Source organism: Delphinus delphis, chromosome 17, assembly GCF_949987515.2.
Source record: "Delphinus delphis chromosome 17, mDelDel1.2, whole genome shotgun sequence".
Lineage (NCBI taxonomy): Eukaryota > Metazoa > Chordata > Mammalia > Artiodactyla > Delphinidae > Delphinus > Delphinus delphis.
Window position 1 is genome coordinate 1,025,625 of NC_082699.1, and position 17,145 is coordinate 1,042,769.

At 47.8% G+C, this 17,145-nt stretch overlaps 1 long non-coding RNA gene across 1 annotated transcript; it reads left to right on the top strand.

Annotated features, from left to right (window-relative positions):
• Positions 1-378: 378 nt before the first annotated feature.
• On the top strand, positions 379-1,805 carry LOC132440159 (uncharacterized). Its single transcript, XR_009522533.1, has 3 exons — positions 379-438; positions 954-1,097; positions 1,610-1,805. It is a non-coding gene; the product is annotated as an uncharacterized lncRNA (long non-coding RNA).
• Positions 1,806-17,145: the final 15,340 nt, after the last annotated feature.

Consider the following 17,145-nt stretch of genomic DNA (forward strand, 5'->3'; position numbering starts at 1 on the left):
AAAATATAAAAATATATTCATCTATAAAAAATATGGCCCTTGTGTAGCTATTCTTTTAAACCAGGAAAAATAGAAATACTTCAAATCAGAAAACATATTATTTTCCTCTCTTGATATCAGTAATGTGGAGATTAAAGCAAGATCACAGTAGTTAAGAAAAGAATGAAGCTATATTTTCCTTGCATATCTGAGTGTATAAAGAATCAATCCCATTACCTTTATATGTCTTTTTAAAAATAATTTTTTATTTTGAAATAATTATAGATTCACAGGAAGTTGCATGGAAATGTGGAGATGTCCCCCGCACCCTTGATCCAGCCTCCTCCGATGCTGTCTTTATGCATAAATACAGTACAGTGTCAAACCCAGGAAGTCGTTGTGGGAACCATCTGTGAAGCTTATTCAGATTTCATTGGTTACATACACACTTGTGTGTGGGTATGTGTGTTTGGCTCTGTGCAATTTGATCATGTGTGTAGCTTTGTGTAACCACCACCACAATCAAGATGTCATCTTGTGTCATCACTGCAAGGCTGTCTTGTGCTATCCCATAATAGGCACAGCTACACGTCTATTTCTATCTCTAATCCTTAGCGACCACCATTCTCCCTCTCTGTAATTATTTCACAAATTTTATATAAATGGGTTCATGCAATATGTATTTTTTTGAGACTGGCTTTTTTTACTCAACATCATGTCTTTGAGGTTCATTCTGACTGAGTGGTTTAATGGTTCTCTGTATTGTGGGTCAGTATCCCACAGTATTGATGTACTGCAGTTCATTGAACCACTCACCCATTGAAGGATATTGGGATAATGTTGAGTTTTGGACTACTATGAATAGAGCTGCTATCATTATTCACGTGCAAGTTTCTGTGTGAAAATAAATTTTCATTGTTCTTGGATACGTGCCCAAGAATGCACTTTGGGTCATGTGGTAATTTCACTTCTAGGTTCAAAAGGAACTGCCAATGCGTTTTCCAGAGTGGCCATACCATTTTGCATTCCCACCAGCAATGCATCAGTGACCCAGGTTCTCTGTATCTTTGCCAGCATTTGATGTTCACACCATTTTTACTGAGTCTTCTGAGAAGTAGGTAGTGATATCTCATGTTTTTACTTTGCATTTCTCTAGCGGCTAATGGTGATGAAAAACTTTTCATGGGCCTATTCACCATCTGTATGGCCTCTTCGGTGAAATGCTTCTTCATGTCTATTGAAGAAAACATTCCTATTGGAAATGTCTAATTTTCTAGTTGGATATTTCATTTTATTTAAGTTGAGGCTTGAGAGTTCTTTAGATAATCTAGGTACCAGTCCTTTGTTGATTATATGTTTTGTAAATATTTTCTCCCTTCTGTAGCTTGTCTTTTCATCCTTTTAACAGAATCTTCTGCAGAGCAAACGTTTGAAATGTCGATGAGGTCTATTTTATCAATTCTTTTTCCTTTTACACGTGACACTGTTGGGGTTAAGGGTAAGACAACTTTGCCTAGCACAAGGTCCTCCAAAATTTTCCCTAGAAGTTTTATAGTCCTATATTTTATATTTAAGTCCATGATCCATTCTAAGTTGACTTTTGTGTAAGGTGTTATGTTTTTGCCTATAGATGTCTAAATGCTCCAGCAATATTTGTTGAAAAGGCTTTCCTGGGACTTCCCTGGTGGTTCAGTGGTTAAGAATCTGCCTGCCAATGCACGGACATGGGTTTGATCCCTGGTCTGGGAAGATCCCACATGCCGCAAAGCAGTTAAGCCCGTGCGCCACAACTACTGAGCCTGCACTCTAGAGCCTGTGCTCCACAACAAGAGAAGTCACTGCCACGAGAAGCCCGCGCACTGCAACGAAGAGTAGCCCCTACTCGCCACAACTAGAGAAAGCCTGCGCACAGCAACGAAGACCCAACACAGTCAATAAATAAATAAATAAAATTAATAAAAAATAAGGAAATAAAAGAAAAAGTTAAAAAAAAAGGCTTTCCTTCCCTTGTTGAATTGCTTTTGCTCCTTTGCCAAGTATCAACTAGGAGTATTTGTGTGAATTTATTTCTGTGTTCTCTATTCTGTCCCACTGACATATGTGTCTATCCCTCAGCCAACACCACACTCTCTTGATTGCTGTGGCTGTAGAGTGACCCCTAACATGGGGAAGAGTGATTCTTCTTACTTTATTCTACTTTTTGAAAATGAATTTGGCTCTTCTAGAACCAATCCTTGTTCGTATAATTTTGTCTATCTCTAAAACAAACCTTCCTGAGATTTTGTTGAAATTGCATTAAGCCTGTATATAAATTTAGGAAAATTGACAACTTCTCTATGTTGAGTCCTTGTCTATGAGCACAATATGTCTATTCAAGTATTTATGACTTTTAAAATTTCTTTCATCATTACTTTCCAATTTTCATCATAACCCTATTCATGTTTTGTTGGATTTGTAGCTACGTGTTTAATTTTCTTTGAAGATATTATAATTGGCAGTGTTTTTGAAACTTTGATTTCAATTTGTTTGCTTTCAGTAGATAAAGGTGAAACTGATTTTTGTGTGCTGGTTTTGTATCCTGAAAGCTTATCAAAACTCACTTATTAGTTCTGTGAGTTCTCTTGGTAGATTCCTTAGGGTATTTACATAGACAGTCATGTCATCTGCAAATAGACACAGTTTTATTTCTTCCTTTCCAATCTGTACATCTTCTATTTCTTTGTCTTGCCTTATTGCATTGGCTGGAATGTGCAGAACTATGTTAAATGAGTGCTGAGATGAGGCATCCTGCATCGCCTCTGATCTTAGAGGGAAAGTGCTCAGTTTTTCAATAGGTATGATGTTAGTTGTAATATTCTACAGCTCTATCAGTTTCTGAGAGTGTGTGTTGTGGTCCCCAACTATAATTAGTTTATTTTTTTTCTTTCAGCTCTATTAGTTGAAGCTCTGGTGTTTCATGTATACAGGTTTAGAATTTCTATATATTCTTGAAGGATTGATGTAATGTTCCTCTTTTTACCCTAGTAATCTTCTTTGCTCTGAAATCTACTTTATCTGATATTAATGTAAGCTTTCCTATTTCTTAAAAATTCATGTTGCATCATATGTCCTTTCCTATCTTTTTCTTTTTTACATCTTTATTGGAGTATAATTGCTTTACAATGGTGTGTTTCTGCTTTATAACAAAGTGAATCAGCTATACATATGCATATATCCCCGTATCTCTTCCCTCTCCTACCCTTTTAATTTAAACATACCTATGTTGTTATGTTTCAAGAGAGTGTGTTGTACTCATTTATTTGGGTCATGTTTCTTTTTTTTTTAATCCAACATGTCAACCTGTGTGCTTTTCTTGGTATATTTAGACGATTTACATTTAAAGTAACTATTGGGACTTCCCTGGTGGCACAGTGGTGAAGACTCTGCGCTCCCAATGCAGGGGGCCCATGTTCAATCACTGGTCAGGGAACTAGATCACACATGCATGCTGCAACTAAGAGTTTGCATGCTGAGCCTGCCTGCCACAACTAAGGAGTCCTTGAGCCACAACTAAAGGACCTACAAGCTGCAACTAAGGAGCCCACCTGCCACAACAAAGACCCGGCACAGCCAAAAAAAAAAAAATTATTAATATGGTAGGGCCTAGGTCTGCTCTTTATTATTTCTTTCCTGTTTCTCACTTCTTTTGATTTATTGCTTTCCTATGTCTAATTTTAACATTTTTTTAGAATTCCTTGTTGACCTCTTTATAACATTTTTTTTATTTATAACATTTTTGAGCATATAACTTTGTACAGTGTTATTTCTTTTCTTTTTTAAAAAGCATGCTTATTGCCAGAAGAGAGTTTATTTTTGATTCTCTGACTATTTATTTATTTTTGGCTGCATTGGGTCTTAGATGCGGCATGTGGGATCTTTCATTGCAGTGCGCCAGCTTCTCTCTAGTTGCGGTGGGTGGGCTTAGTTGCTCCGTGGCATGTGGCATCTTGGTTCCCTGACCAGCGATCGAACCCGCATCCCCTGCATTGGAAGGCGGGTTCTTAACCACTGGACCACCAGGGAAGCCCCTACAGTGTTATTTCAGATTGTTCTATGTATTACCGTATACTCATGTGACGTCACTGCTTACTGGTATTGACATTTTATCACTTTGAATGAAGCATAGACCTTACTTCAGTTAAGGTCCCTTTTCTTTCTCCAGTTTTAAAATATATTTGGCTTAAATATTTCCTTTACATACATTAGCACCATATCAAATGGTGTTATAAATTTTGCTTCAATAAAATATGATTAAAGTATCTCATCAAAAAATAGTCTATCATATTTACTTTTACTTTCAGTCTTTCTATTGCTCCTTTTTTTTCCTTGAAATTTCCAGCCTTCTTTTATTATCATTCTCTTTACTTTTGTAGAGCTTCATTTTGCCCGTCTTTAAAATAGGTCTGCTAGTGACAAATTATCTTAGTTTTCCTTTGTCTAAGAATTTTTTATTTCCTCTTCATTCTTTAAGTGTAGTTTACTCAGATATAAGATTCCAGTTGACAGTTCTTTCCTCTCAGCACTTGAAAATTGTTGTGCTTCTTCTTTCTGGTCTCCTAGGTTTCAGATGAGAAATCTGCTGCCGTAAATTCTTGTTCTTTCATAAGTAATGTGTCATTTCTCTCTGGCGATTTTTAAGACTTCTTCTTCGTCTTTAGAAATTCCATTTTGATGTACTTGTGTGGATTTCTTTGGTTCATTACATTTAGGTTTCTCTCATCTTCTTGAATCTATAGTTTTATGTATTTTACCAAATTTGGAAAGTTTTTAGTCCCACATTCCTACCTCCCCTCCTTTGGGACTCTAATGATATAAATGTTGGATCTTTTAGAATCCCACAGACTCCGATAATCTGTTCATTTTTGAAGCCTATTTTTTCTCTGTTCAGATTGAGTAAATTCTAATGATTTGTCTTCAAGTTCACTGAGTGTGTTATCTCGTTTCACCATTCAACTATTGAGTTTATCAACTAGTTTCAACATTTTGATTATTGTGTTTTTCTTTTCTGCTCTTTCCATTTAATTCTTTTTTATAACTTCATTTCTTTGCTGAGAATGTCTATGTTTGCATTTGTTTCAGGAGATTGTTTAGCAGGTAGTTTTCTGTTTAGGGTTAGCACATGGTGCTGGCCTACTGGTTCCGACATCAATTCACCTTTCAGAACGCTTGCTGTGCTCCTCTGGTCTGACATTCTTCTGGCACCGCTGGGGCTCCCTTTCAATCCCTGTTGGTGTTGCCCACAGGGATGGACAGCATTCTTCTGGGTTGCCTTGTGTTGCTGGGGCAGAAGCTCAGGAGCAGCTGGAGTGAGATTCCTCATGCAGTTGGGGGAGGGCTGGCCCTGCAGGTGGGCTGGCTTGGGGAGAGGAACTTGGGTTTCCTCTTTCCCAGGCCTCTGGCTAAAGAGAGAAGTGAGAAATGTTTTTCGTCCTTGCCTCTTGGTGGTTCTGAGTTGCAGTCTTCTCTGGCCCCTTAGTCCGAGACCTATGGCAGATAAAGGGAGCCTGGGGAGTCATATTGCTTTTCCTCAAGTCTCCAGTCAGCCCCCTTCTTTCTTTCCAGGCTTTAGGGTCCTTTTATCATTCTCTGTTGATAATTTCCAGGGTTATTTAGTTGCAGTTAGAGGACATAGCAGAGAAAAGTAGGCTTACACCATCCTGTTCCAGACCCAGAAAGCCTAAGTTGATTTTGTAATATGGAAATTTCCTTTACACTTGCAACAGGAATTGCTGCCATGGCTGTAGTGAGGGTCGAGAAGATGCACCTCCCTGGCGATACGTGCGGGAATGGAGATTGTTTCTGGTTTTAAATTTTAACAACACAGAAAGTGTATAAAGCACCTTGACACTACTTGTGATTCCAACAACGTTAGCTGTTGATGAGATGACTTTACCGCATTACAAGTGTTATATATGAGCAGGGTTTTGCCGTGTAACTTTAGGTTGAATTTATTTAAAACATTATGAAACCTGCAGCAAGAGCTCGTTTCCAAGACCATTCAGCGTTTGATAACAGTGCTTGTGGATGGTTCTTCCAACCATTAAGAAACTCCAGAACCCTTCCTGGCTCGAGCCCCAGGTCAGGCAGAGGCCCTTTTCCATCTATTTCTGCTCCACAGCCTCATTTTCCCAGTGGGGCTGCTGGATGGTTGACAGGTCTCTGGGGATCAGAAGCCCTGGGTGTAAGGTCTGTTGGCTTCCATGGTGGGACACCCCCTGCATGGCTGATCTAAGCTCCCATCGTGCTGTCACTCAGGAGGGCCATGAAGAGGTGGGCAGAGTAATCTGTCCCGGATGGGAGAGAGAGCTGGCTTCAGCAAACTGTTGACCAAGACCCTCTGAGGAAACCTGGCTTCCGTGCCACACACATCAAACAGCTGCTGTGGGCATCGTGCTTCGAGGGCTGTTCACTTGCAGTCTGCCTCACCTTATAAGACGTGCACACATATGGGAAAGCTGCTTTCTGCATGATTTCACTTTAATAGAACAGAACAGGGGAAGAAATAAATCAGAGTTTTACTTTTCTGCACTGGGCCTGAAAAACTGGCTTAACCAATCCCACCGTTTTCTTTATATGCCAATATTTACTTTTGGAAGGACGAGCCCTGCACCCCGTGCGGTAGACAGTACCACCTATTAAGCAATGTTTCCTTATGGTATTTGCAGAGACATTAGCCTGGTTTGGGTTCCGAAAAAATGGCAAGTCTTCTTTTAAATGTCTTTTGTGCAGGCATTTGTGAATATATCAAAGTGATAAAGAAATCTGCTTCTTTGAAAGTTAGCATTACTCAGTCAACCGTGTGCTCCCCTGCCCACGAACAGATGCTCGTGGTGGCCCTGGAACATGCTTGCTGTGACCCGCACTCTCCGAACCTCCCCATTTTCGGTCCGCACGCCGCCCCCCAGCCGTCCCCCCTCCGTGCTCCTGCATGGTGGTCTGCACGTTTCACGGAGCAGGCCCCTCTGGGCTCTGGGTTTTGTGGGTCCTGCTATGCCCACTGCCCGCGCCTGCCCTCTGGGTTGGTGGAGGCCAGCGGGACCGGTGCCTGCCGGCCCAGATCAAAGGTGGCTATGGTCTCGTGCCACTGGGGCCACCGTTCAGAGGCTCGAATCCAGATCAGGGTCTCTGAGTTCTGAGACCAGTTCCGAGTGGGAGGGGGTTCCTCACACCCACCAGCAATGCTCAGACACCAGCCGATGTCCTACAACTCAACTCAGTTCTGACACCACCTCCCCAGAGACAGAATCAGGGCCCACAGCTTGAGGCCCCCAAGGCAGACCCTCCCCACCTCAGGTGCCAGTCTCAGTGCAGGGTGTCACCTGTGCTTTTGACCCACTGGCTGTAAATACAAGTCAAGGGCTCCCAGGACCTCCTTCTCCATCCCCGTTAGCTGTGTGTTAACCCGCGGGGCCGGCGGCAAAGCTGGCCAGCCCAGAGCTGTCCAGCCCCCTCTCTTATTTTATTATTTCTTTTATTACTTCCCTGCGTTTATGTTAGGATGAGTGCACCACAGCCTGCTGCCCCATAGACACAGCCGTGGGGGAAGCTAACTGTATAGGCCAAGAGGTCGGGATCTGCTGCTGGCCGGGGAGCAGGGTCACCCCAGGCTGGGGGCCCTGAGCAAAGAGGACGAGCAATGCCCCCTCCCCAAACCGCGACCACCACAGCTGCACAGACGGGGCAGCTTCCAAAGGCTTCCTCTCCTTTTGTGGGATCTCTGGCCTTTAGACCTGGTGTCACTCCAGCTTTCCCGGCACAGGACGGGGCTGCCACTCCCCAGGGGCGAAGGCAGAGGACTGCTGGGCCCGCAGCCGATCTGGGTCCGCTCTTGCCTCTCCACCTTCGTCCCCTCATCCCGTCAAGGCCCCTCCCTTCACACCCCGTCCCTAGACCAGCACTGGAGGAGGAGTCTGGGGTTGTCAAAGTAGCCCCTAGGGTGTGGGGTCCAGATGGGGCTGCCGGGGGGTCCAGGACGGAGGCTGGGGGCCAGGCTGAGCCCTGTGTGGGCACATGGCCCTGTCAGAGCCCGGCACGTGGAACCCTTGGTGTGATTTGAGGTGTAGCGAGGCTTTACCCAGGAATCCTCCCCTTGACCAGACATTCCTTTAACAAGACACAAAGCTTTCATTTCATAATTGGAGATAAAAATCTGAAACTGCAAATGCTTAGAGAATTACTGCCCTGGCCTGAAGGGGTTTGAGCTCCAGGATAAATATGTTGTTTTAATTTTAGAAAGGAGTTAGGAAGCAGGAAGCCCGTGGAGACAGGAGAGGGCAGGAGGGAGAAGCCTTTCAGAGGGAAGGAGGTGGGGTCGGGCCTGAGTTAAGTGCCCGTGTCTGCCCAAACCCCTGCTTTTCTAGACCTGCTCCCGGCCAACGGGAGCTGTGATTCAGGCTGTGTGGTGCTGGGCGGCCTCGGGACCGGGGTCACCGCGGGACTGGCCCCTCTGCCACGAGAAGCCTCTGAGAAGAGTGCTTCTCGGTAGAAAAAGCCCCCAGGGCTACAAACAGTGAGGTTATAGGTGCAAGGGAGCCGCAGACACGCGGGCAGCGCATGTCAGAGCAACTACAGGGCCGGGGTGGAGTTTGGGGCGTCCGGCCAAAGCGCGGCTGCCTTTCAGCCACCCAAGGGGATTGGTTCGTGCTGAGAAGCGCGGGAGGCGGCCGGGGGCTTCCAGGGAGGTGGAGCTGGCCGCAGCGCACAGCCTCGCGGGGGCTGGAGGACGGGGGCGAGCGCGGCCTGCATCCCGGCTGCGGGGGCAGCTGCAGGGCCGCCTCGACGCCCCGCCCCGAGGGGAGGCCGAGGCTGAGGCCAGAGCAGACGTTTCTAAGGACCCCAGCGAAACAAACAGAGGCTCCAGCCGACGTGCCCCTTATCAGGGGCCCTCAGGAAGGCAGAATCACGGACCTCAGGGGTCAGGCTGGTCTCTGCGGGCGGCAACACCCCGGAAAGAAACTAAAGACACATGGTGCACGCTGAATCACATTTTTCTCAGACAGCACTTAACGTCAAAGAAAGTGGGAAAAAACAGGACCGGGTTAGTCTGATGCAGCACATTCTCTCGTCGTGATTGTCTCGGTTTCCTGGACTTCTCTTCTTACTTGGGACACGATGCTAAATGCTGTCATTTAGGATTCATTTCACAACAGAAACCTAAGTTCTCATCCGACCCAACTTCTCCCACCAGACAGAGTAACATGTGTTTCTCATAAAGTTGTACATATTTATCAAATATGTAAATTAACAAATAAATACCATACCCACTGTGCATTATATAAATGTGCATCAAATATCTTATATCCGATAGAGAACGCTCTCAGCAGAACGTGGGGAGAGGGCGGTGCCCAGGTCTGGGTCGGAGGACCCCGTCCCGCCCCCGTCCAGGCTGCTGGCCACTGGTTCCCTTGTCAGTGGGGGGTGGCTGGGACAGGTCACAGAGACCTCGAGTAGGCAGGACGCGCGGAGGGCAGGTGGGCGTGTGATCTCTGAGAGGCCCCAGCCCACCCGAGGAGTCCCACACCTGTTACTATTCACAGGGCGGAGCCTAGTGGGAAGGTTGACATAGTGCTTGAGACGGATGACCCACCGGTTAGGGTTGGTGTCGGGTCTGTTGGTAACTCGTAAGTAAACACAGAGTTCGATCCTGTCATCTGTGACCATTTCCTGATCAGTCCCCTCTGCACACTGCTGCTAAGGATTTCCTCCCTGGGGGAGCGCAGCCCCTGCCCCCAGGCCTCGCTAAACGCTGTCAGGAGCCCCACCCCTGCCCAGCCCCCTCTCCCCATTCCGTGGGTTTTCTCAGCCACTGCGGTCGGTTCTGCGTCATGGAACTCACATGTCAGAGTGAAGCCGTGATGAACCCCACCCAGTGCTCACAACAGCCGCTTTCTGTTCCAAAGGCTTTTCAAACGTTAACTTGCTCCACCTGCACAAAGCCCTGCAGGATGACGCCCTTATCACCCTCCTTCTGCACATGAAGGGAGCAAAGCCCGGAGAGGGCCCACCGCCTCAGGGCCAGAGCCACGAAGCAAAGCAGGGCGCCTGGCCAGCCCCCCTCCTGGGCTCACATCGAGGATGAGCGGCCCCGGGGAGGTCGGCGGCTCCTGGCTGCACGGCAGAGTGACCCCAGGAGACTCTGCAAATGAAACCTCCTGGGCCTCCAGCTGCGAGCCTGACTTAGTGGATCAGGGAATCTCGTCAACATCCCTACTGTGTGCCCAGGACCGTGCTCTCTGCTGCACGATTCTGGGTGCACGGTAGGCTTCTGTGCACATGTGTGCAGACGGCCCAGCGGAGGCCTCGACCGCAGAGCCTCAGATGAGTCTGCGTCTGCAGATCAGATGACAAGCCCCGGCCAAGAGCTGTCACCGATCTTATCAGATACGGAAAGTTTCGACAATGGCGGGTGACTAATTTTAGGGAAACTTATTGTAATTTAAAAGGAAAACTTCTAAGCGCAAGGGCGGTTTCTTCCCAAGCGCGTGCTTCCACGTTTGCCACCAGCCTGGTTACTGAATCCACACGCAGGGCGGGTGTGCCCGGCGTCCTCACTCCAGATCTCTCCTAGTGGGGAAGTGGCCTCAGAGTCACTTAAATCAACTCCCTCACCGAGCATCTAAATCGGATTCAAACTCTTTCCACCAAGGGCAGCAGCCGGTCCTCTCGGCGGCCCTGGCCTCCCCAGCGTGTGAGGGTTCTCGCTCCCGCCCCCCCTCCCCCGGCCAGAGCTGGACAAGACATTTAATGTAAATTCCTGCTCCCGGCACGTTTCCAGAGTTCGCATCTTTCTCTCTAACATCAGAGTAAAACCCCCAAAGCAAGAAAATCCCAGGGTAGCAGCTACCCAAGATTAATTTCCCCTTTCTGCTGGCCGTTCCCTCTGCCTCCAAGGGTTAAGTGTGTGGAGGGAAGGGTTGCTAGACTTTGTGTCTGTGCTTGGTGGGAACCATTAAATTACCGCGGGATGTTTTTGATTACACTACACATCAGTGCCTCGGCCGGCGGCCTGGAAGCCACATGTGCCCGCCGGCCGGCCCGCACCCCCCGCCCCTGCCCACGCTGGCTTGCGGGGGCCCCTCTGTGGCACTGAAACGCCGAGAATGGAGCTGGTGCCGGCCCAGGGAGAGGAAACGGCAGTAAAACCCAGAGCCACGCGGCTTCCTGGAGCCGGGACGCTGGGGTTGGCTTAACTGCTCTGAAATGAAAAGGATTCGGGGGGTTTTCAAGACGTCCCAGAGGTACACTTGCCAAGCCTAAAGTATCAGATTGAATTACAGTCTCTGATCCCGCCTCGCCCCGAGCTGGTCTGCTCTTTCCTCCTGGAGGTTTGTCCTCGGCTCCGGGCTGGGAGGAGGGAGGTGAGCGGTGGCGGCGGGGGGGGGCAGCTGAGGGCCCCCACCATGTGGAGGTGCCTGGGAGAGGGCATCGCCGAGGCCCCGGGGCCCCGAGGCTGCCCTTCCTCTGGGGCGGCATCCGTGTCGTTCGTCAGAGTCTCGGGGGGTCCCCGAAAGAACTGAGAAGCACCGAAAGGGAAAACAGGAGTATGATCTCACCCTCAGTGGTTCTCCTGGGGGAGCGCATGGCTTTGGGAAGTGACTGAAGGGGCACAGGGAGGGTCTGAGCTCACTCAGGACCCGCCTGCCTCACTGAGTAACCGGCAGGGAAGCCGGGCCGAGGGCAGAGAGGACGCAGCGTGAGAAGCAGCACTGAGTCATGCGGGGAACCCTGGCCGCGATCAGTGCAAGGGATTGTTGGGGGCAGGCAGGGGAAGAGTCCCCCACACTGGGGAGACGGTGCTGCCCCAGCTCACAGGGTGGGCGCTTCTCAGGCCAGCCCAGGGGACCAGGCTCACCTCGTCCGGGCCTCCCGAACGCCCGAGACTTTAGGCTCCTTTGCTGCCTCGTGGAACGGTGTCCTGGCGTGGCTCTGAAGGCCCCGGCCCCGGGGCGGGGGGGGGCACCTGAGGGTGCGTCCCTGCTGTGTGATGGACACTCAGAGTCTTCCAAGCATTTGTAGGGAAAGACAGCACTGAGATCTGTTTTGAGGACACTGGCAAGAAAAGTGATAGGAAGACAGAATCTCTGCCACCTGGGGTGCAATGAAGGCTCCTGGAGCCGTCAAGGTCAAGATGTAAGGAAAACGGGGCGAGTCCACGGGGCACGAGCCACCGTCGCGGCACGGGCTGTGCTGGGAGATGGTGTCCTTCCTGCACGCACGCTGATGACCAAGCTCGCGGACTCTCCTGTGGTGGGAGAATCATTGGCGCTTGGTGGTGGCCCTGTGACACGTGCGCCTTTGCCCGGGGACGGTCGTCTTGTCTCCCGTGTCCTCCTGCCTGATCTCTGGCTCTGCTCACCTCTGTAACCATGGGTTTGCCCCAGTGGGCCGCGAGGTCCCTTATGGTTTTGTTGTTGGTGGAGGTGTCACCGTGGTGGCAGCAGGAGGGTCCAGGTTCAACGCGTGCTGCCCCTGCTTCCGTGCAGACACAGGACACAGGGACCACGGTCGTCACGGGATGATGATCGATCCCAGGGCACAGCGTGGTTGTCAGGGTGAGGGCAGCAGTTGAACCGCACACGAGGGAAAGCACTGGGGTGAGTGCGTGTGGGGGTGGACGAAGCTTATGGGGTGACCTGGGTGCAGGAGGAACACTCACGTCACCGCCCCCGTTCCCGGCCTGTGCCGCATGGGTGAGGCTGCACCCACATGGCTCCTGGGGACACAGGCTGATGACCTCGTGGAGCACAGCTTCACTCCTGCCCACGTGGCCAGAAAGGGGCTCTGTGTCCTCCCCCTGCAGCAGGGCAGGGGGACAGAGCCAAAGGTGCCACCTGCTCCCTGGGGCTCGCAGTGGGCCTTTCACACACGTTGTTCAATGTAAACTGCACAAAAATTTCCTAGAGGATAATTTTTATTCTCATTCTTTTAAATGATGGAACTAAAGCCCAGAAGTGTATTAGTTAACAGCAGCTGTTGTAATAATTAAGCCACTGAATGTATAAAGGTTTTAAAATGACAAAGGTTTATTTCTCATCTGTTTAAATCCCAAATGGGTATTCCTTCTCGAGGGAACTCTCCTCCAAGCCACACTTCAGAGACATGGCTCTCTTTGCTTGGGACCTGCCATTTTCTTTTAAGGTGCTTTGACCCCTAGGGTGAGATTGATTTAAAATTTGGTGAAAATGGCATTTTAGACCTGGAATGAACCATAGCAACAAATAGTCCAAACTCCATATTTTACTGATTAAGAAACAGGCACTTAAGGAGACTGAGAGATTGACCAAGGTCTCAGAATTAGGTTTTATAAAAATCAGCTCCTCAAAGCAGGAGGCATCACACTTCCTGATTTCAAGCTATACTGTAAAGCTATAGTAATCAAAACAGTATGGTATTGGCATAAAAACAGTCACATAGATCAATGAGACAAAATTGAGAGCCTGGAAATAAACTCAAGCATATAAAGTCAATTAATATTTGACAAGGGAGCCAAGAATGCTCACTGGAGAAAAGACAGTCTCTTTGATAAATGGTGCTGGGAAAATTGGATATTCACATGCAAAAGAATGAAACTAGACCTCAATCTTACACCAGTCACAAAAATTTACTCAAAATGAATTAAAGACTTAAACATAAGTCTCAAAACTGTGAAACTCCTAGAAGAAAACATAGGGAAAGATCTCCTTGACATGGGTCTTGGTAATGATTTCTTGAAGATCACACCTAAATCAGAAGCAACAAAATAAAAAAAGAAACAAGTGGGACTAAATCAAACTAAAGAGCTTCTGCACAGCAAAGGAAACCATCAACAAAGTAAAAAGACAGCCTATGAAACGGGAAAAATATTTGCAAACCATATATCCGATAAGGGTTAATATCCAAAATATATAAAGAACTCATACATCTCAATAGCATCAAACCAAATAATCCAATTAAAAAATGGGCAGAGGATCTGAATAGACATTTTTGCAAAGAAGGCAGATGGCCAGCAGGTACCTGCACAGATGCCAACATCACCAATCACTAGGGAAATGCAAATCAATACCACGATGAACTATCACCTCACACCTGTCAGAATGGTTATCATCAAAAAGACAAGAAATAAAAAGTGTTGGCGAGGAAGTGGAGAAAAGGGAAGTCTTGTACAACTTTGGTGGGAATGTAAATTGGTGCAGTGACTGTGGAAAACAGTGTGGAGGTTCCTCAAAAGTGAAAAATAGCACTACCATATGATTCAACAATTCCACTTCTGGGTATTTATCCAAAGGCAATAGAAACAATAACTTAAAAATACATAAGCACCCCCATGTTCATTGTAACAGTATTTACAACTGCCAAGACGTGGAAGCTACCCAAGTGTCCACTGGTGGATGAGTGGATAAAGAAGTATTTATATATATATAATACAGTGGAATACTACTCAGCTATAAAAAATAGGAAATCCTACCATTTGCTACAAGACAGATGGACCTTGAGGGCATGATGCCCAGTGAGACAAGTCAGAGAAAGGCAAATGCTGTGTGATGTTTCTTATACGTGGAATTTTAAAACAACAACAGCGACGATGACAACCCCCAACCCACCAAGCTGATAGAAAAAGAGATGAGACTGGGGGTCACCAGAGGCAGGGGGGAGGTGGAGGAAGGTGGTCCAAATGTACCAGCTTCAGTTCCAAGGTGAAAAAGGACCAGGCGTGTGGTGCCTGCACGGGGACTACAGTTAGGGCTGCTCTGTGGTGTACAGGAAGGTGAGAGGGGACACCCTAACAGTTCTCGCCACAAGGAGAAATGTTTTTCTTTTCTCTTTATTGTATCTGTAGGGGATGATGGACTTTAGCTGAAGGAACTGTGATCACTTCACAGTGTATATAAGTCAAACCATTGTGCTGTACACCTTAAACATATACGGTGCTGTATGCCAATTATTTCTCAAGAAAACTGGAAAAATCATCCTCTCAGGTACAATTTAAAAATAAGACTCTTAGGTCTCTCTTTTTTTTTAAAAATAAATTTATTTATTTATTTTATTTTTGGCTGCATTGGGTCTTTGTTGCTGCACGCGGGCTTTCTCTAGTTGCAGCGAGCGGGGGCTACTCTTCGGTGCAGTGCGTGGGCTTCTCATTGCAGTGGCTTCTCTTGTTGCGGAGCATGGGCTCTAGGCGTGCAGGCTTCAGCAGTTGTGGCACGTGGGCTTCAGTAGTTGTGGCACACAGGCTCAGTAGCTGTGGCGCACGGGCTTAGTTGCTCCCCAGCATGTGGGATCTTTCCAGACCAGGGATCGAACTCAAGTCTCCTGCATTGGCAGGCAGATTCTTAACCACTGTGCCACCAGGGAAGTCCTTAGGTCTCTTTTTTAAAAAAAATCAGTTCATGCATTTGGTTCTACAGATGCTAGTGAAAATTTGCTGAATGGGCCAAAATATAGATCAGATTTTTTCCTTCCTCAGTAAATTAAAAAACAGAGAACCACAAATTCAAATCAGCTCCTCTTTGTAGACATAAAGTGTGGGTTCAGAGCTCTTCAGGGCGGTGTGAATATCCCATAAGGAAGGGCAGTGCACGAGGCTGAAGGTGGTGATGACTTTCAAGAAGAAAATAGTGGGTGCTCTTGCCTCCCTAAATTTTCACCTTTCAAAATAGATGTTTCTGTCTGTCGACTAACAATGAGTGTTCCCAGTAGGTGGCAAGTGAGTTTTCTGATTAACGATCCAGAGGCAGATATGAGGCTGTGTCCCTTTGGTGCTCCGGCGGAGCCTGGGGCAGGCGGGGGGAGGGGGCCAGCAGGCCTCATCAGCTCCCAGGCCACCGCTTTGCACACAGGAGGTGATGCCTGGCTTGCAGAACAGAGGTTGGTGAAGGAGAGGAGCTCGGCGCTTCTCAACAGAAAACAAGCGAAAAGATGAGTCACGGCGGTGCTGGTGCAAAGGCTGCACTCGGGGAGGGATGAAGGGGTGGCAGGCTGAATCTCACCCTCTGATTCACGTCCCGCTGAAACCAGTCCTCTCCTCAGGAGATTACAGCCCAGGCTCGCCGTCTCCACCGTGGAACGTGTGCTCGCTCACCAGCTGGACTTGAGCACGTGGTACGGGTGACAGCGGCCCAGGGCCGGGAGTGACCAGAACCAAGGTCAGGTCGTGGCCTCCCAGCAGCAAGTCTATTTTTTATCCACACTCTCAACACCCACTTCCTACCGTCAAACAAAAGGTAGAAGAAAGAATACCACAGCTCAGAACCTTCACAACAGCAGCGTGGGATACCCACTAAAGCCCTGGAAACGGTCATCGCCGCCGTCACTGCACTGCGGACCAGCGTCTCCCTGCCAGGGCCGTGTGGCAGGGCAGCCCTCCTGAAACCCGGCCTCGTGCTCAGAAGGCTGTCACCAAAGCGGATGTGTGCTTACGTTACTGGTGCAGACAGAAAGGCTGGTTTGCAGAATGAGTTTTTTAAGTGAGAGAAGTAATTTGTAAGAGGAAAAGTCACTGCTTTGAGCACGACTTTTGTTGTCATTTGTTGTGGTTGTCAAATCTACAGAAGTGCAAAAACTTGCAAAAACCCATGTTGAGCTGAGCTCTCCTGGAGGATGCGCAGCCTCCAGAAAGCCCTGTGTTTCCCTTTGCGCTAAGTGACAGATGGCCCTGCAGCCTCCGTTGGCAGAGGGGAGTGCACGTCTGAAGTTTGAAGCACTTGATTCTTATCAATTGTGTAGAGCAAAGTGGAAATAAATTACATGGATCTCAAGTAACTTCGTTTCCTGAGTTCTTTGGAGACGAGTGATTTCAGTGGAAATCTGAGGCTCTCCAGCCCAGCAAAGACAAGAAGCAGACACGCCACGGCTGAGGTGGAGAAGCCCAAGTACAGTGGAGTTTTTAGAGGGCTGTCTTTAGACAACACCAAAATTTCATTCTCACGTTCAGATCAGCTTCCTGGAAAAGGCAGCTGCTTTGCCGACAGTGAAGTCAGAGTAAAACACAGGTAGAGAGCAGGTGAGACACACGGCATCTTTCTCCTCAACTGTGAAAGTCTGGTGACCGATTGCCTTGTTGCTTTACTTACTTTTTACGATTTTATTTGGTTGGTGATATTATTTTCCTGGGGCTTGTTACAGTAAATGTACAATACTTTTTGTTTCTTT